The sequence below is a fragment of the Lithobates pipiens genome, unplaced genomic scaffold (assembly GCF_037356315.1).
Source record: "Lithobates pipiens isolate NorthernLeopardFrog02 unplaced genomic scaffold, aLitPip1_a1.2 Scaffold_28, whole genome shotgun sequence".
In the NCBI taxonomy this organism is placed as follows: Eukaryota; Metazoa; Chordata; class Amphibia; order Anura; family Ranidae; genus Lithobates; species Lithobates pipiens.
Window position 1 is genome coordinate 173967605 of NW_027507789.1, and position 21577 is coordinate 173989181.

A 21577-nucleotide genomic window follows, 5' to 3' on the forward strand; every position below is an offset into this window, starting at 1 on the left:
CTTTTAAATATAGTGCCTGGGAGGTCCCCTTAGTCTGCCTGTGGCGCATCTGTAGCATGCATAGCACATGCTGCAGCAAAAGAGACATTTCTAAAGAAAATTTAATTTAAATTGACTCGCGTTTGCAATTACCGAAAACCCAGCTATTGAAAAAAAAATAAAGAACAAAACGGAATGGGGTCTCTCCCAAGTCCATACCAGACCCTTCCTGCCCCAAAGCACTCACCCCCCCCTCCATTTTGAGGTAATGTGGCCTGATATGGTTCCTGACCTGCCAGACTGCATGCTCAGAATTGGGTCTGGCATAGATTTTAGGGGGGGACTCCACGCGGTTTTTAAAAAATTTTGACCTGGGGTCCCCTTTAAAATCCATACCAGACCCGCAGTTTTTTTTTTTTTTACTATTTTTGTAAAGCCATTTTTTTGTTTTATTCAGCTGTCAGCAGGGAAGTCCATTGACAGCTGATGGCTCATTAGTTGGTCGAATGCTGCGGCCGGCTACCTGGTCCCGCTCCTTAACAACCAGCTTTTACTGCGCACCGACTGAGTAAAGCTTTGCCCAATCTGTGCGCAGAATGCACTGTGCAGCGCAGCATGTTTGGTGGGGTGAACAACCGCCGAACACCCTGTAAATTCAGGTGTTCCCCGAACAGGGTAAACAGCCAATGTTCGGCCAGAACTCATGCTTGGGCTGAACCATTCAGCAGTGCCTGGTTTCCTCCAGACATGATGCTTGCCATGCAGTTCAAGGAGTTCAGTCTTTGTTTCATCAGACCAGAGAATTTTGTTTCTCATGGTCTGCGAGTCCTTCAGGTGCCTTTTGGCAAACTCAGGCAAACAGGTGGGCTGTTAAAGCGGAGGTCCACCCTAAAATGGACCTCCGCTCATCGGAATCCCCCCCCCCTCCGGCGCCACAATCGGCACCTTTCAGGGGGGAGGGGGGTGCAGTTACCTGGATAATCCAGGTAACTGCACCCACTTCCGGGCTAGCTCTCTGCGGAACGGGCGTAGGTTACGCCCCCGTCCGCAAGCGCCCGCCCCCTTCAGCAAGTGCCCCGCTGCCTGCTGGGAAACACACAGCTCCCAGAGGCAGTGGGGACCGTCCGGATTGCGCCGCGCGGCTCGCGCATGCGCAGTAGGGAACCGGGAAATGAAGCCGAAAGGCTCCATTTCCTGATTCCCATACCCAAGATGGCGGCGGGACCCGGCAGCCGAGCGAGCGATCGGCTTCGGGTGCCGACATCGCGGGCGCGCTGGACAGGTAAGTGTCACTATTTAAAAGTCAGCAGCTGCAGTATTTGTAGCTGCTGGCTTTTAAAAAAAAAAAAAAAACGCGGAGTCCCGGTGGACTCCCGCTTTAAGTGCCTTTTACTGAGGAGTGGCTTCTGTATGGCCACTGTATCATACAGGCCTGATTGGTGGAGTGCTGCAGCGATGGTTGTTCTTCTGGAAGGTTCTCCTCTCTCCACAGAGAAACACTGGAGCTCTGTCAGTCTGACAATCAGGTTCTTGGTCACCTCCCTGACTAAGGCCCTTCTCCCCTGATCACTCAGAAAGAGTCCTAGTGGTTCCAATCTTCTTCCATTTAGGGATGGTGGAGGCAACTGTGCTCAATGCTGCAGAAATGTTTCTGTGCCCTTTTCCAGATCTGTGTCTTGATACAATCCTGTCTCAGAGGTTTACAGACAATTCCTTGGACTTTATGCCTTGGTGGCTTGGTTTGTGCTCTGACATGCACTGTTAAATGTGGGACCATATATAGACAGGTGTGTGCCTTTATAATCATGTCCAATCAACTGAATTTACTACAGGTGGCCTCCAATCAAGTTGTAGAAACAGGATGCACCTGCACTTAATTATGAGTGTCATAGCAAAGGCTGTGAATATTTATGTATGTGTGATTTTTTCATATTTATTTTTAATAAATTTGCAAAGATTTTGTGTGGTCACCATTATTTTCCAGCACAGCCGGAACCCTCTTGGGCATGGAGTTCACCAGAGCTTCACAGGTTGCCACTGGTGTCCTCTTCCACTCCTCCATAATGACATAACAGACCTGGTAGACATTAGAGACCTTGTGCACCTTCACCTTCCGTTTGAGGATGTCCCACAGATGTTCAATAGAGACATGCTTGGCCAGTCCATCACCTTTACCCTCAGCTTCTTTAGCAAGGCAGTGGTTGTTTGTTTGGGGTCGTTATCATGTTGGAATACTGCCCTGAGGACCAGTCTCCAAAGGGAGGGGATCATGCTCTGCTTCAGTATGTCACAGTACATGTTGGTATTCATGATTCCCTCAATGAACTGTAGCTCCCCATTGCTGGCAGCACTCATGCAGGCCCAGTCCATGACAATCCCACCACCATGCTTAACTGTAGGCAAGACACACTTGTCTTTGTACTCCTTACCTGGTTGCCGCCACACACGCTTGACACCATCTGAACCTAATTCGTTTATCTTCTATCTCATCAGACCATGGGACATGGCTCCAGTAATCCATGTCCTTAGTCTGCTTGTCTTCAGCAAAATCTTTGCGGGCTTTCTTGTGCATCATCTTTAGAAGTGGCTTCCTTCTGAGACAACAGCCCTGCAGATCAATTTGATGCAGTGTGTGGCGTATGGTCTGAGCACTGACAGGCTGAACCCCCTACTCCTTCAACCTCTGCAGCAATGTTGGCAGCACTCATACGTCTATTTCCCGAATGCAACCTTTGGATATGACGCTAAGCACATGCACTCAACTTCTTTGATCGACCATGGCGAAGCATGATCTGAGTGGAAATGACCTGTTAAACCACTCTATGGTCTTGGCCACTGGTCTGTAGCTCAGTTTCAGGGTCTTGGCAATCTTCTTATAGCCTAGGCCCTCTTTATGTAGAGCAACAATTCTTTTTTTTTTCAGATCCTCAGAGAGTTCTTTGCCATGAGGTGCCATATTGAATGTCTAGTGACCAGTATGAGAGCGTGAGAGTGATAGCACCAAATTTAACACACCTGGTCCCCATTCACATCTGAGACCTTGTAACACTATTGAGTCACGTGCCACCGGGGAGGGAAAATGGCTAATTGGGCCCGATTTGGTCATTTTTACTTAGGGGTGTACTCACTTTTGTTGCTAGCGGTTTAGACATTAATGGCTGTGTGTTGAGTTATTTTGAGGGGACAGCAAATTTACACTGTTATACGAGCTGTACACTCACTACTTCACATTGTACCAAAGTGTCATTTCTTCAGTGTTGTCACATGAAAAGAGAAAAAACTTGCACTAATTGTTCTCGTCAAGGAGGCAGAGTACCGCTGGGTTTACATATACTTCCGTTTATTGTTCAGCAAATTCAGACACTATCCCAGCACTCTATAAGCCCGTACACACGATCTGACTTTTTGACAACAAACATGCAAATTAGCTGTTTTAAGGCAACATCCGACCGTGTGTACGCTCCATTGGACAAACTTTTTGGTTTTCATTGTTATATTCATTTTATATATATATATATATATATATATATATATATATATATATATATATATATATATACGCATTTGTTAATATAGCAGTAGTCCGCTCTATCAATTTTTAACTGTACCGTTTTATCCAAGCGCAGGATGAGTGACATTGTTTACTTTAAAATTTAGACTGTCCCAACACTCACTTCCTTTTCTGCAAAAAAAGTTCACCCCTCGAGGAATAGCAGAAATGAATCTTGATTCTATTGATTCAGCAATCTGTTAAAATGCATGCCTGTTGTGGACTTCTCATTTCTCTAACTTCCACATGAGGACATCTCTTAGAAACAAAACTTTTGCTCAAGGAGCAAAGCAGGGTTTGTTGCTGTAAGTTCAATACCTCTCTACTGTGCAGCACAGTGGCGCAGCAAATGCAGGGCACAGGAGTGCCGCCCCCCTAATCCATGCGTCCAGCCCTTAATCTACACGCAGGGCATACAAGTGCATGGATTTCAATGTTTTTTTTTTTTTTTTAGAAGCACTTGATTAGAGCAAGAGGGTCTAATTGGCTTCAAAAAGGGTGGGCTCAGGGTGCAGAGCACTGCACTGCCAAGCCTTCGCTGCCTGTGCACCCCCTGCGGGGCAGGAACAGCGTGCTCTGTGATCTGCGAGTCCACAAGACTCAGATGATCACAGATCAGAGTAAAGGGCTGGACCCGGCCCCTTACCATGTTGACAGCTGTCAGTCAATGACAGCTGATCACATGATGTAAACAGAAGATCATAATCAGCTTTTTTCCCCTCATGCTAATAGCGTGAGGAGAAGAAAAAAGCAGATTAACGGCTTCTGTCAGAGGGACACCTACCAGGGCCTATCAGTGCCACCTATTAGTGCCCATTAGTGCCACCTATCAGTGCTGGCTATCAGTACCACCTATTGGTGCTATCTACAATCAAAAATGCAGCCATGTGCCCATCATATGCAGTCATTCTCCTCATCAAACACAGTCACTGTGCCCATCAAATGCAGCTATTTGTGCCCATCATATGCAGCCGCTGTGCCCTTCATATGCAGCCACTGTGTCCATCATATGCAGCCACTTGAGCCCATCAAATGCAGCCACTTGTGCCCATCAAATGCAGCCACTTGTGCCCAGTATATGCAGCCACTGTGTCCATCATATGCAGCCACTATGCCCATCATATTCAGCCACCTGTGCCCATCAAATGCAGCCACTTGTGCCCAGTAATTGCAGCCAGTGTGTCCATCATATGCAGCCACTGTGTCCATCATATGCAGCCACCTGTGCCCATCAAGTGCAGCCACTTGTGCCCATCAAATGCAGCCACTTGTGCCCAGTATATGCAGCCACTTGTGCCTAGTATTGCCGCCACTTGCCCATCAAATTCAGCCACCTGTGCCCATCAAATGCAGCCACCTATGACCATCAAATGCAGCCACTTGTGCCCAGTATATGCAGCCACATTTGCCCATCATATGCAGCTACTTGCCCATCAAATGCAGCCACCTATGCCCATCAAATGTAGCCACTTGTGCCCAGTATATGCAGCCACTGTGCCCATCATATGCAGCCACTTGTGCCCAGTATATACAGCCACAAAGCCCATAGACCTACCCCCCCACTTGCGGGGTTTGTGGCTCTGGCAGCACCCCCGCGTGTGGATCACAGCCCTGGCAGCACAGCCCCCCCCACATGTACTGATTGCGGCTCTGGAAGCACCCACCCTGCACGCGGCTCTGACAGAGCCGATGGGACTTACCGTAGCACTGCAGCAGTTCCTCTCAGAGTGGCGACGACCTCCGCTCCAGCGTGTCTCTCCCCCTCTCCTTTTCCTAAGCGCCAGGCATCCAATAGGGTTGCTAGGCGCTTTGGCCAATCAGGAAGCATGTCTGACGCCCTGCCTCCTGATTGGCGGGGAGGAAGGTTAGTTACAGTGGCGGCTGGTGCTCAATTTTTTTTTGGGGGGTGCGCCAACTGAAAAATACTGAACCCCCCCATCATATGCAGCCACTTGTGCCCATCATATGCAGCCACTTGTGCCCATCATATGCAGCTATTGTGCCCATTAAACGCAGTCACTGTGCCCATCAAATTAAGCCACTTGTGCCCATCATATGCAGCCACTGTGCCCATCATATGCAGCCACTTGTGCCCATCATATGCAGCCACTGTGTCCAGTATATGCAGCCACTTGTGCCCAGTATATGCAGCCACTGTGCCCATCATATGCAGCCACCTGTGCCCATCATATGCAGCCACTTGCCCATCAAATGTATCCACCTGTACCCAAACAAATGCAGCCACCTATGACCATCAAATGCAGCCACTTGTGCCCAGTAAATGCAGCCACGTGTGCCCATCATATGTAGCTACTTGCCCATCAAATGGAGCCACCTGTGCCTATCAAATGCAGCCATGTGTGCCACGTATATACAGCCACTGTGCCCATCATATGCAGCCACTTGCCCATCAAATGCAGCCACTTGTGCCCAATATATGCAGCCACAAAGCCCACTGACTTACCCCCCCCACGTGCGGGGTGTTTAACAGGGGTATGTAATTACAATGTTTGATATAATATTTAACAGCAGGGCCTTTTCCTGCACCCAACAAGAGTAACTGTGAGGGGTTACAGTGTTCTGGCAGCACAAACACATAAGGCCCAATTTTCTGCACAGTATATAGGGCAGGCCATATAATATATATACTTCTATTCAGAGTATATAGTGCCTGGGGCCCCCCTACACCATTTTTTGTTGGGTGCAGGGTTCCCCTTAATATCCATACCAGACCCAAAGAGCCTGATAATGGGCTGGGGGGAGGGGGGACCCATGTCGTTTTTCTCAATGATTTTCATCTATATTGCAGAGACCCAACAATACATTACAGCCGCAAGCAGTGTTAAATTACTTTTTTTTCCCTGTAGAAATGTAATTTTCCGGTGGTATTGTTCTCAACACCGTAAAAATGCACCACTTTACAGGCATACTATAGACACCCCTAGGCTCAATATTTCATTTTTATTGTTTCACTTGTAATTCTTAAAATCACTGCTCCTGAAAAAAATGGCAGTTTTTAAAACTTTTTTTTGCATTGATACCCAGGTCCCCAAACACTTTTTATGCGAATAACTTGCTGCATTTAAGCCTTTAGAATTAGCACTTTTGATTTTTCACGCTCGTGTCCCATAGACTTTAATGGTGTTCACGTGTTTGAACAATCTTTTTGCATGTTTGCATGTTCTGCTGTGAACCGGGGTGTGTTCAGCTCATCTCTACTTACCATTAAGGTCTCCAGTGGGCTCGCCGCTGTACACAGTCCAGCAGACGTCTTTACCAATGCACTGTCAGCTTTTCCCAGCTGTCCTTTCCTATGCACTTTACATTGGCTGCACAGCAGGGCTTCCCACAAGTGTCTGCCATGCCTGTATTGGTTTTAGCTGACCCTCTTGGGATGGAGTGATTTTTACCCGGGTAGACCACTTCCCTTCACCTCTTCAGCAGCATTCCTTGCATGATATGTGAAGCCCTCCTTGTTGCTTATGGCTTTGGAATGATGTGATATTTGTCAGTTTTACTGACCAGTCTGGTTTTTATGATTGATTTTAACTATTACTTTGAATAAACTTCAAATGTGATGCCGCGTACACACGACCGGTTTTACCGTCGGAATAAACTCTGAAGGTTTTTCCGACGGAGTTCTGATGGAGATCTGCTCAAACTGTCATACGTACACATGATCACACCAAAGTTGGATCGTTAAGAACGCGGTGACTAAGGATGAGCCGAACACCCCCCTGTTCGGTTCGCACCAGAACCTGCGAACAGACCTAAACTTTGTGTGAACTTTAGGACCCTATTAAAGTCTATGGGACTCGAACGTTCAAAATCGAAAGTGCTAATTTTAAAGGCTAATATGCAAGTTACTGTCCTAAATAGTATTTGGGGACCTCAGGAGCAGTGATTTTAATAATGATCATCTCTTCAGGGTCCAGCGATGGCTGATCTGATCCAGCGACGGGTGATTTTCAGTCCAGCGCAGTCCATGCATCCGTCTTCTGATCCCAGCGCTGATGTTTCTTATATTAGGAGGGCAGGACCACCCGTCACCTGACCCCGCCCCCTCTGACGCTGGTGAGGGAAGCCAGGGGTTCCCTAATGACGTATGGGTGGCCCCGCCCCCCTCTGATGTAACGCAGGTTTCCGGACTGCGCTGGACTGAAAATCACCCGTCGCTGGATCAGATCAGCCATCGCTGGACCCCGGAGAGATGATCATCCATCGCTGGATAGTAAGAGTGGATTAGCACTGCTGGAATCTTTTTTTTATTTTTTTTATTTTTAATAAAGGAATTTTTCAAAAGTGTGTTTGTCTTATTTAACCATTTTTTACACTTTCTTTGTGAAATGGTAAGGGTACTTTTGTACCCCCTTACCATTTTAAACAGGGGAGAGCCGGGATCTGGGGGTCCCCTTGTTAAAGGGGGCTTCCAGATTCTGATAAGCCCTCACCCGCAGACCCCCAAAACCACCGGCCAGGGTTGTGGGGATGAGGCCCTTGTCCCCATCAACATGGGGACATGGTGCTTGTGCTTTGAGGGGTCACAGACCCCCAAAGCATCCTCCCAATGTGGAGGGCATGTGGCCTGGTACAGTTCAGGAGGGGGGGCGCTCTCTCGTCCCCCCCTCTTTTCCTGCGGCCTGCCAGGTTGCATGCTCGGATAAAGGGTCTGGTATGGATTTTTAGGGGGACCCCACGTCGTTTTTTTTTATTTGACGCAGGGTTCCCCCTAATATCCATACCAGACCTGAAGGGCCTGGTAATTGAATTCAGGGGAACCCCACACTTTTTTATTATTATTTTTTATTTAATCAATGAATGAATTGTTGGCTCCGTAATACAGAGAACACTCATTGAGTGTTCTCTGTATTACGGGAGCCGACAATTCAAAGTGATTTTAAAAGACTTTTTTTCCTTGTGAAATGACACTTTGTGCAGGGACAGTTCTAAGCACTGAAAACATGCGCCCCTTCACAGGCATACTATAGACACCCCCCCAGTACGAAATGTAAAGGAATATTACACTTTTATTATTTCACTTTAATCATTATTAAAATCACTGCTCCTGAAAAAACTGCAGTTTTTAAAACTTTTTTTTGCATTGATCCGTATCCCCAGGGGCAGGACCCAGGTCCCCAAACACTTTTTAGGACAGTAACTTGCATATTAGCCTTTAAAATTAGCACTTTAGATTTCTCCCATAGACTTGTATAGGGTGTTCCGGCTTTTCGAATTTACTGCGAACAGCCCAAATTGTTCACTGTTCACTGAACAGACGAACAGGCAATGTTCGAGTCGAACATGAATTCGACTCGAACTCGAAGCTCATCCCTAGCGGTGACGTACAGCACATACAACGGGACTAGAAAAGGGAAGTTCAAGACCCAGTGCACCAACCTTTGGGCTCCTTCTGCTGATCTCGTGTTAGTAGAAGTTTGGTTAGAGACGATTCGCTCTTTTCAGACTTGTGCTTATTCCGATAATTTTACTGCTGTTCAGTTTGTGCTTGTGGGTTTGTATCTGGTTTTCAGTGCGTGTAGTCAGTTCCTATCTGTTTTTCCGTGCATTCTGGTCCGCTCGTTAGTCATTTTCAGCTCGCTCTTCACAGGCTTTGTTGTTCTTCAGTGCGTTCTGTTAAGTTTGTTCTGATCAGCCAACCGTTATGGAACCATGGTGCGGGTATGTACTCATTGTAGAGTTTGTGCTGTGTGGGGGCTTGGCGTTGGGGTTCATACTTTGACCCGAGCCATTCCATGAACAGGGTGAGGAGGAGTTCATGGACTAAGAATTGGTTACTCCAGCGTGACCAATTCTCGCATATGCCTTTGCTTCGTGAGATCCAGGAGAATAACCCTGATGATTTCAGGAATTATCACAGCATGACGGACCCTGCTTTTCATCTTCTGTTGGCTTTGCTCACCCCTTATATCAGCAAGCAGGATACCTGCATGTGGCAAGCCATCACTACGGAGCAGAGACTAGTCGCCACCTTGCGGTACTTGGCGACTAGAATTAATTCAAATTTGAATAGAAAAGATTAGAATAGAAAATAATAAATTAGAAAAACAATAGAACAGAACAGAATAAAATATAATATAATATATATATTTTATTCTATTCTGTTCTATTGTTTTTCTAGGCTATTCTTTTCTACTTTATTCTCTCTATTCTAATCTTTTCTATTCAAATTAGAATTCATTTTATCTGAAATTCGAATTTCGGAAGAGGGTTATATATATATATATATATATATATATATATTTTTTTTTTTTTTTTCTATTCTGAATCTGTTCTATTGTTTTTCTATTATTTTCTATTCTATTATAATCTTTTCTATTTGAATTTGAATTCATTCTATACGAAATTCGAATTTAGTTATATATATTATTATTATATTTTTTCTATGCTGGTCTATTGTTTTTCTATGCTATTCATTTCTATTCTTTTCTATTTTATTCTAATCTTTTCTATTTAATGCAAATTAATTCTATACGAAATTTAAATTTTTGGAAAAAAGTCAGATGAAGCATACACACAATCGGAATATACGATGAAAATCTTCTGTCTGACTTTTTATTTCAGACATTCCGCTCGTGTGTACATGGCATTACACATACTCTGGTGACAACAATCCTCTGGAGTCATCTGTCCATCTCTGTGGGACTACAAGTAACAGCCAGCTTATTCAATAGCACACAGTTTTGGCTGCATAGACTGACATCCCCCAGTGCTACACATTAAGGATTTTTGTGTTTGTTAGTTCTGCCTGGTGTTCCTCTCAGCTGCAGGTGAGTTTTTTATATACATGTGTACATATTTTTTCACTTATTATTCTTATTTATTGTCAACTATATAGTGCTTGAATATCTGTTTGTGGTATTATGTCACCCATCAGTACCACCTCTCAGTACCACCTATAAGTGTACATCAGTGCCACCTATCAGTGCCTACCAGTGCTGCCTCATTAGTGCCACCTATCATTGCCATTAGTGCCACCTTATGAATGCCTATCAGTGCAGCCTACCAGTGCCCATCAGTGAAGCCTATCAGTGCCCATCAGTGCACATCCATGAAGGAGAAAAATTTCAAAATTTTATAACAATTTCCTACAGTGGGAGTCTACAGCCACACTGCAGGGACTCTCTGCCCACCATTCAGACACTGATTGCAGGGACTGAGTTATTGGAAGCAGGATACTTATTATATAGCACCCACATGCTAATGCTAATTCATCAAGACTGTTGGTAAGTGCACCAACGTTGCTTATGGGCCAGCAGAAGAACACCATAAAGGGCCACTAACTATTATTAATTCAAAGACTCCCTTCGCCAAGTTAGCCTAGGCCTAGGGTAGTTACCATGAATGCACAGTACACCGTGTCTAAGAGCATGCAGAGTGTCAAGAGCTGTATGCAACTGCATGCTATCACACATGCACTTACACATGGTAGCCACAGTTATCTATGCAACCAGCCATAGTCAATATAAGAGGAGCCAGTATGAGCATGTGCAATGTGCAGCAAACAGACAGAAAAGGCCATGCCCCTGGGTGTACAATCAATATGTATTGGAATATCCACTTGTAGTTTCCACATAGCCATGTAAAAATGCAGAAGCACAGCTATGTGAAAGCTGTCACCTCATAGCAGATATAGCTGAAAATTGGATCTTCATGGCAGGATCACCAGATTCTTTTCAATGAAAGCTGCAAATGTAAACATTTTGAACACAACTTCTGAAACAACAAATTAAAGCTTATATGAGATCTTATTGGTTGGGTTTAGATCTCCTAGCACTGTTTCTAACAGTGCGTAGATGAATCCTCGGCACAACCAGCTGGTCCCAGGGGGGCGTGACTGGATGCCGGGGTGAGAGGTCGAGGTGTGCCCAGGCCTCCCACCCGCTCCAGCGTCTGATGCGGTGAGGAGGAGGAGGAGGAGGAGGAAGGAAGGGCAAGGAGACGCAGAGAAGCCGTGACGCCGTGATAACGTGAAATGGCCTTTTCGGTGGAGAGCCAAGCAGCAGAGAGACGGTGGAGGAGAGTGCTGAAGCCTCCTGCAGCTCTCCCGCAGGGAACCACCAAACACCGAACGAGCAGCCTGGTGAGAGAGAGAAAGGCGGTAGCGGCGGGATAGAGCTGCACCCCCCTGGCTAAAGAGGACATCAGATTCCAGGTATGACCAGGGAAAGGGGGGCAGAGGAGGCAGCTACACAAAATGGAACTCAGATGCTGCGAAGCTCCAAGGAGAAGACAGGCCAGGTATCAGGGCAGACTGCTGCTGCAGCCGCTTCCAAATTAGAGCGGTACGCTCACACACCAAATCAAACACCAAACAAATTTGCTCAATGGGAGAAGGGCAGCAGCAGGCCACAACTGTAGTACAAATGATGGGGAGGAAAAGCCAGGGTCTGGCGACAGAAATACCAGGGAAATCTGCAATCAAAACAATAAAAACAGTAGCACCAATAGCCACTACAGCAGCAATAAGAGAAATAGCGGAGGCACAGGAGCCAGTGATAAGGACACCCACAGAAAAGGATAGTGGACAAAAACTAAACAAGGGTGCAGAGGCATGTTTCATTGCAATAGAAAGAGAGCCATCCTTAAAAGACATTTTATCTGCGATTAACATCTGCAAGTTATCTTTAAATGATTTATCAGATTAATTAAAGCAGATAAGGGAAGATGTGCTATATTTGAAAAGTGATATACAAGAAGTTTCTACTCATACTACAGTTCTTGAGGGGAGAGTCAGTCAGGCGGAGGATGATTTATACCCGTTGAAACAGGGGATGCATGTAATGAGGGAACAATTGAATATGTGCATGGATAAAATGGACAATATGGAAAATAGGATACGCAGGAAAAATATAAGGGTACTAGGCCTCCCTGAGAAAAGTGAAGTAATCCCATAGAGTTTATGGAAACATGGATAAAAGATACATTTGGTGGAGAGACATTATCGAGGTTTTTTGCGATTGAAAGGGCACATAGAATTCCCTTTAGGATTACGGCCGGAAAAAAACAGCCAAGACCTCTAATTATCAAACTCCTGTGTTATAGGGATAAGACAGTCATCCTTCAGAAAGCAAGAGAACTGAGTCATTTAGAATATAAAGGTGTAAAGATTTCATTATATCCGGATTTTCCCTCCGAGTTGCAAAGACAGAGAGCTAAATTTATAGAATGTAAACGAAGACTGCAACATCTAAAAATGAATTATGCATTACTTTATCCGACACTTTTGAGAGTAATAGCACTGGGGGAAACCGGGTTCTTTAATAACCCAGCAGAAGTGTCATCATGGTTGGATAAAAATGAATATCAGATTCAACAGGGGGAGGAGATATGAAGAAGACAGGAAGCAAGCTGAAACTGGACATAGACTGTGGATTTGACTGAAGGGGGTTGTTCCCTTCTTCCCCCTTAATTAATTGGGAGGGGGAGGAGGGGAAGAAGGAAGAAGGAAGGAAAAAAAGGAAGACTTTTTTTTTTTTTTTTTTCCTCTCCTTCTTAAGAAACCCTGGCTAAAAGAAGGGACTATGATAGGGGTTTTGTGTATGTTTTCTCCTTACCCCTTCCCCTTTTTTTTTCTTCTATTCTCCTCGCCACAAGTGAGAAATAGATATGTTTATGAAGTAATGGGAGTGGGAGGGGAGGGAGGGCAGGTGGGAATGATATATCACCCTGGGAGGAAAAAAACAGTCACTTTGGAGGCCCCCTAGATGAGCCCCAAGTGGGGTGGGGGGGGGGAGAAGGGTAAAAAAAAAGGGGGGTGTGAATGTAGGGATAAAAGGGAGGGTGAGTGGAAGTATGAAAGTGAGAGGAAGGTGGAGGAGGGGGGTGTAAGGATAAGTGGAGGTAAAGGAATGCACGGTAAAGGTTTGGAGGATACACAGAAGGTTAAATCATTAAATACATTAGATAGGAAGCACAGGAAAACAGAAGGGGGGAGAAAACACTATAGAACACAAAGATGATGCACGGAATATTCAAGAGGGGTGAGTATCTTGATAGATCCTGGAATAGGTCTATCCTGCAGACAAAGCATGGTAGATGATAAGGGAAGATATGTTTTTCTTTTTTGTGGGATGGAAGATAAAGTATGTGTGATTGCTAATGTGTATATTCCTCCGCCATTTAATGCAGAAATATTATTATGAGGTTTATTATGGATAAGCCAGGGGTCCCAGTCATAGTGGCAGGGGACTTTAACATGACAATGGATCAAAACATAGATAGGTTCCCACAAAAGGTAGTTAGAAGGGAGGGACCCAGAGGGCCATTATTCCAATTTTGCGAGGAAACAGGGTTTGTGGATATATGAAGGAGATGGAATCCTATGGCAAAACAGTATTCTTGTCACTCCAGGACGCACTCTTCCTTGTCTAGGATTGATCTGGTGCTATGTAATGAAGAGGCATTGGAGATAATGGAAAAGGTGGAGTATGAACCGAGGGGAATTTCAGACCACTCACCGGTAACTCTTTCAATAAAAATGGGGAGAAGTTGTAGTAGAAAGGAGTGGAAGGTCAATCCTTTCTGGTTAGAGTTAATGGAGAATGTGGAGGAGGTGATAGTTAGTTTGAAGGAATTTTTAAGTATAAATGTAGGATCCACATCATTGGGAATAATGTGGGATACTTTAAAGCATTTCTTAGGGGGTATTGATCAAAAAAATATCTCAGGTTAAGAAACAGTCAATAGCCAAAGAAACAGCAACGAAAGAGAGCGTAAGGTGGGCAGAAGAAAGGTACTTCAGGGCACCATCGGTAGACAGTTATAGGGAGTGGGTGGAGAATCAAGTAGAATATAAGAGACTGATATGGGAGAAAGAGGAGAAGAAAAGGCTATTTCAGAGGCAGACCTTCTTTGGAAAGGGGGAACAGGTGGGGAGAATCTTATCATTAATACCCTGTTTCCCCTAAAATAAGACCTAGCCTGATTGTCGGTGTTGGCTGCAATATAAGCCCTACCACCCAAATAAGCCCTACCCTGTTTCCTCAAAAATAAGCCCTACCCTGAAAAGAAGACCTACAAGGACTTTAACTAGGGCTTATTTGGGGGGTAGGGCTTTTATTGCAGCTATCACAGATAATCACACTAGGTCTTATTTTAGGGGAAACAGGGTAGCTAAGGTAAATAGCCCATCTCCTATCATACCGGTGATCCTGAACAGGGAAGGTATTATAAGGAAATCAACCTCTGAGATAGCGAAGGAATTCAAAACATATTATGAGGAATTATATAAAGTCTCAAATTCCAATGTAGAAGGAGAAATATGGGAATTTTTTGGGAAAATAACAGTACCCAAATTAACGGAGGAAGACAGGGAAGGATTGGAGGCTCCACTGACACTAGAGGAGTTGCAAAAAGTAACAGCAGAAATGGCAAATCAGAAAGCTCCGGAACCGGACAGATTGCAAATAAAGATTTATAAAAAATTTGGGGAAATATTATTACCTAACCTCTTATGGGTGTTCAATGGAGCCTTTGAAGATGGGAAGTTACCGTTATCAATGACCAAGGCCACAATAGTGGTTCTGGCAAAAGAAGGGAAAAATCAGCTGGAGACACTGTCATACAGGCCTATATCACTACTGTGCTCAGATGTAAAAATCTTGGCAAAAGTATTAGCAACAAGAGTAAATAAAATAATTGCCAAATTGGTACATTTAGACCAGATGGGCTTCATTCCAGATAGATCTACAAGTACGAATGTAAGACGAACTTACATAAATATGCAGATTCCATCAGAAAATTAAGGAAATAGAGCGGTCTTGTCGCTCTAGTGTGTATATATATATATATATATATATATATATATATATATATATATATATATATATATATATATATATATATATATAAAAACATTTTCTTATCACATATTATGCTTCAAGGGAGAAAGTTGATCGCTCACAAATGGCAAAGGAAAGAAGCACCTACAGTAAAAGAATGGATGGAAATAGTTAAAGACACGATAAAGAAAGAGGAATATATATATATATATAGGAAAAGGGGTAATTATAGAAAATATGAAAGGATATGGAAAAACTGATGTGAAAGGGGATAGAAGTATGTTTTGTAGTGGAAGGGATGAGGAATGGAGAATGGAAGGTAGAAAGTGGGAATAAGGGGAGGGGGGGGGGTGGGCGGGGGAAGGGGGGCGGAGGGGGGGGGAGGGATTAATGGAAGAAGTGGCTGTTCACAATTTTTTTTTTTTTTTCCAAGAAAAGTTTTATTGTAAAAGTTGCATAAAACTTACAGTTCAGCACATCAGAGCAGTATATCACAGTGATGTCACAGTCGATTAATAATCAAGGAACATTAAAGGAAACAAAACACATGTCTACAAGTTAAGGCAAATACCTTTAGAGGAGACAGGGGTCATGAACAAACTGCCCCGTGTACCTAAAATCTCCTCTAGATCAAGAACCGACACAAAGAAAATTTGAACAATACGTGTTGATAGAACAAAACAAAACAGGAAAAGTACGTGCTAAGGCATGCGTAACAAACTTAACAATGGGTCATCATGAGTCAAGCATAAAGGTGACTGGAAACTTTAATACCCAGGAGCTTGGGGATTTAATTGGTAGCAATTATGCCGTATTACTATGCCGGGAGAGGTGTGGGGGTGCGGTCACGGACCCCTAGCGACCCCCCTGTGATTGCTACCCGAGAATACACATATAGCTACACAGCAGAAAAACTAAAACAAAGACGAAAGAGAAAAAAAAAAGAAAAAACAACCAACAACAAAACAGGGAAGATGGAGGGGAGCGGGAAGAGAAGGGACATGGAGAGATCCAAGAGTGATGCATACAAACAAAGGGGGTACCCAGACTAGGAAGTAAATGCCCTGCTTACACACGTACACGTCAGATGTGGTATCACTGCTAAGGGATGACAGCTGCCCTCAGAGCCAGCCTGAGGGTGGTAGGGGGGGCTATACCGCAATTACCCTAAGCTATCGAAAGCTGGGGATGCATTCTCTCATTGTGAAAGTAGAAGTTTATATTCATCAGATAACTTAAAGTGGTTCCAGCAGGACCATATCTTCGTGAATTTAGACGCTGTGTCTTTAGCTTGGTGTATGAGATCTTCCATTTCCGCAATTCTAGAAATGCGGTTGAACCAATCCGCAATTGTTGGTACTTTCGTGGAGTTCCAAAATGTGGGAATACACATCTTGGCCGCATTGATTAGGTGGAGAGCTAATGAACGATGATAATGATTAAAGGGGATCGAAGAGTGATGTAATAACATTTGCCCAGGAGTGTAATCTAACTGGTAAGTCGTGATCTTGGAAGTCAGTCGGTGTACAGTTTGCCAGAAGGGTTGGAGTTTGGGGCAGGACCACCATATGTGTAGCATGGAGCCTGTATCCTGCGAGCAACGCCAGCATTTGGAAGAGATGTTCGGGGAGATCTTGTTCAATTTGGTCGGAGTTTTATACCATTTTGAGAAGATCTTAAAGCCATTCTCTTGGGTTGACACATTAATAGAACCTTTATGAATCAGCGTGTAGACTGTTCACAATTTTTTTGTGATGTTAGGGGTGTTCTATTTCCCCTCTTTTTTGGCGTGATTTGTATTAATCTGTTATCTGTTGTTGGTATTGTGTGTATAAGTGCCTAAAAGGGAAGAAGGAGGGTACATACAAGGGGATTTTTTTGTATTAATATGTTTTGGGAAATAATTGTATATTTTGTGGTTGTCTACTTCTTAACTTAAATTAAAAAAAAGGAATTGAATAAAAAAAAAGAAAAGAAAAAAAGAATCCTCAGCACAATTGAAAAACAAGAACTTTGAAAGGGTGGATATACAATATATATGTGCTTTCACTTTTGTATGTTATGCTGTAGAATTTGGTGATGCATTCAAGAAGGGGAGATCGAAAGGACACAATTCTAACTTTGCCCCTAAAGAAGGAGCTTCAGTTTCCACCATACACCTACAAATATATATCTGTTTTGACTGAAGTAGCTTTTCTTTTCATAATATTGCAACAAGTCTACAAACAAAGATAAAGAGTTCCAACTGCTTATCATGAACAAAAACACAGAACACAGAAAATATTCAGAACTCTGCAGAGGAAGTTGAAATATATGGGAGCCGTGTACAGTTACTTTAGTGCAAGAAACTGTTTAAAATTGCGAGCTGTGGAACTCCTCCCTGAAGTCTTCTATAAATAAGTAATCTTCAAAGTTGTTAGCATTGCACAGCCTCCATAGAGAGAACTTCATCCAAATCTGTCAGCACAAGGTAAGAGATCCGAGCCTGGTACATCGCACTGATATATTATAAATATATGCACACTATATTACCAAAAGTATTGGGACACCTGACTTAACACGCACATAAACTTTAATGGCATCGAGTTGGCCTACCCTTTGCAGCTATAACAGCTTCAACTCTGGGCCAACTCAATATTGAACCCTACGGACTAAGACTGGGGTGCCCATAAAGTTCACATGCATACAAAGGCAGGCATCCCAATGCTTTTGGCAATATAGTGTGTATATATATATATATATATATATATATATATATATATATATATATATATATAAAAACATTTTCTTATCACATATTATTTGATAGATAGACAGATTATTTTTATATATATATATATATATATATATATATATTTTTTTTTTATCATATATTATATGATAGATAGATGGATGGATGGATGGATGGACAGACAGACAGACAGACAGATTTTTTAAAATCATATATTATATAATCTCTCTCTCTCTCTCTCTTTTTTTTTAAATCATATATTATATGATAGATATTTTTTTGTTAGTTCGTATTTGTTAGTTTAAAACATGTAAAAAAAATCATAAAACTAAAATAAATAATTATTCAGTAGTAGACAATCGCAAAGCAACTAGACAGAAAAAAAAAACCTAGAAAAAATTATTTTGTTTACATATCCAAACAGGAGTGGGAAGAAGTAAAAACGTATTTAACCACCTCGCGCCCGCCCTATAGCCGAATGACGGCCGTAGAGCAGGCGCGTTCGTCCGGGTGGCCATCCTTGGACGTCCTATTGTTTACTTCCGCAATGCGCGCCGCCGCAGGCGCACACCGCGGAAGTTCTGTGTTCGCCGTGTCCCCCGGTGACAGGCAAACACAGATCGCTGTAAACGGCCAATCACAGCGGCCGTTTACAGCGTGATCGGCGTGTCCAATGGGAGATGATCTCATATGTAAACATATGAGATCATCTCTCAGCGCCGCTCTCCCTCCTCACACAGAGAGTGAGAGGGGAGAGATGAACGGCTGCAGCGGCAGCCGTTCTGCTTAGCTTTGTGGAAAAAAAAAAAAAGGAAAAAAAAGTGCAATCCTCCCCCAGCAGTGCCATCCATCCTCCCCCAGCAGTGCCATCCATCCTCCCCCAGCAGTGCCATCCATCCTGCCCCAGTGCCATCCTTCCCCAGTGCCATCCGCCCCAGTGCCATCCGCCCCCAGTGCCATCCACCCCCAGTGCCATCCACCCCAGTGCTACCTGCCCCCAGTGCCATCCACCCCAGTGCTACCTGCCCCCAGTGCCACCTGCCCCCAATGCCACCCGTTGTCAGTGCCATTTGTCACCAGTGCCATCTGTCATCAGTGCCACGTATAAGTGCCATCTGTCATCAGTGCCACGTGTCATCAGTGCCACATAGTGCCATCTGTCATCAGTGCCACGTATTAGTGCCATCTGTCATCAGTGCCACGTATCAGTGCCATTTGTCATCAGTGCCACCTGTCAGTGTCACGTGCCATCTGTTGTCAGTGTCACGTGTCATCAATGCCACTTATCAGTGCCATCTGTCATCAGTGTCACGTGTCATCGGTGGCACGTATTAGTGCCACGTATTAGTGCCATCTGTCATCGGTGCCACGTATTAGTGCCACGTGTCTTCAGTGCCACGTATTAGTGCCACGTGTCATCAGTGCCACGTATAAGTGCCAAGTGTCATCAGTGCCACATATTAGTGCCATCTGTCATCAGTGCCACATATTAGTGCCATCTGTCATCAGTGCCACGTGTCATCAGTGCCACGTATAAGTGTCATCATTGCCACGTATCAGTGCCATCTGTCATCAGTGTCACGTGTCATTGTCCTGGTGCTTCAAAAGTGTAATAAATAGTCAACAAGTTATATGTGTAATTTATGTTCCTAGAACACATGATGGTGCTACCTGCATGTTGGGCCTCTCTATGTGGCCAGGCTGTGAAAAAGTCCCACACATGTGGTATTGTAATACTCAGGAGGAGTAGCAGAATTTTTTGGGGTGTGTAATTTGTGGTATACACATGCCATGTGAGAGAAATAACCTATTACAATGACAAATTTGTGGAGAAAAAAATAATGAAAAATCTTAATTTTGCAAAGAATTGTGGGAAAAAAATGACAACATCAAAAAGCTCACCATGCCTCTTACTAAATACCTTGGAATGTCTACTTTCCAAAAAGGGGTCATTTGGGGGGTATTTGTACTCTCCTGGCCTGTTCGGGTCACAAGAAACGAGATAGTCCACCAGTACATCAGATGTGATCAATTTTGTGCGATTCGCACCACAGCTTGTAGACTCTAAGTTTCACAAAGACCAAATAATATCCACTAATTTGGGTTATTTTTACCAAAGATATGTAGCAGTATAAATTGTGGCCAAAATTTATGAAGAAAAATTAATCATTTGCATAATTCTGTCACAGAAACAAAGAAATATGCGTTTTTTTTCAAAATTTTCTGTCTTTTTTCATTTATAGCGCAAAAAATAAAAACCCCAGAGGTGATCAAATACCACCAAAAGAAAGCTCTATTTGTGGGAAATAAAAGGACAAAAAATTCATTTGGGTACAGTGTTGCATGACTGAGTAATTGTCATTCAAAGTGTGAGAGCACCGAAAGCTGAAAATTGGTCTGGGAAGAAGGGTGTTTAAGTGCCCAGTAAGCAAGTGGTTAATCCTACCCCTTCTCCATAATAATAATAAATTATTCAGAGTCCCATCGCTATAAATTAATAAAATAATTGATAATTCAAATATAATATACCAATTACCAATAATCTAGCGACACAATCCTACACATATATGCATACATATATGCACATACACAGGCAGAACAAATAGAAATAATCAAATCAAATCAATAACAATATTAATAAACAAACAATAAACACACAATAATAGTTCAAACACCTTCATTCTTGTACCTTGTATAAATCATCTATTAAGACCTCTTTTTAAACTGGTTTATGATTAGACATTTCTCGAGCTCCACATTGAAAGTGTTTCACAGTTTCGCTCCACAAATAGAATTAGGAAGACAGAAGTTTTTCCTAAATGGCCACACAGTCAGTCTTAAAATTAATATTAATATCTATATTTATATCTAGAGAGAGAGCGAGAGACAGAGAGATAGATAAATCTATCTATCTATCTATCTATCTATCTATCTACATACACATATATATATATATATATATATATATATATATATATATATATATATATATATATATATATATATATATATATATATACATAGATAGATAGATAGATAGATAGATAGATAGATAGATAGATAGATAGACAGATATACAGTATCTCACAAAAGTTAGTACACCCCTCACATTTTTGTAATAATTTTACAAAAATAATAATTGTATTATATATTTTCATGTGACAAGACTGAAGAAATGACACTTTGCTACAATGTAAAGTAGTGAGTGTACAGCTTGTATAACAGTGTAAATCCCCTCACAATAACTCAACACACAGCGATTAATGTCAAAACCACTGGCAACAAAAGTGAGTACACCCCTAAGTGCAAATGTCCAAATTGGGCCCAAAGTGTCAATATTTTGTGTGGCCGCCATTATTTTCCAGCACTGCCTTAACCCTCTTGGGCATGGAGTTTACCAGAGCTTCACAGGTTGCCACTGGAGTCCTTTTCCACCCCTCCATGATGACATCACAGAGCTGGTGTATGTTAGAGACCTTGTGCTCCACCACCTTCCGTTTGAGGATGCCTCACAGA

At 43.1% G+C, this 21577-nt stretch overlaps 1 protein-coding gene across 2 annotated transcripts in view; it reads left to right on the top strand.

The window, feature by feature from the left end:
• The first annotated feature begins 17350 nt into the window (after positions 1 to 17350).
• LOC143935833 (NXPE family member 1-like) overlaps positions 17351 to 21577 on the top strand; it is a 164203-nt gene continuing 159976 nt past the window's right edge. For both annotated transcript variants that reach the window (XM_077459949.1, XM_077459950.1), the window contains exon 1: positions 17351 to 17800. The gene's annotated coding sequence lies outside the window, so the exon portion shown is untranslated. The remainder of the gene's footprint in view (positions 17801 to 21577) is intronic.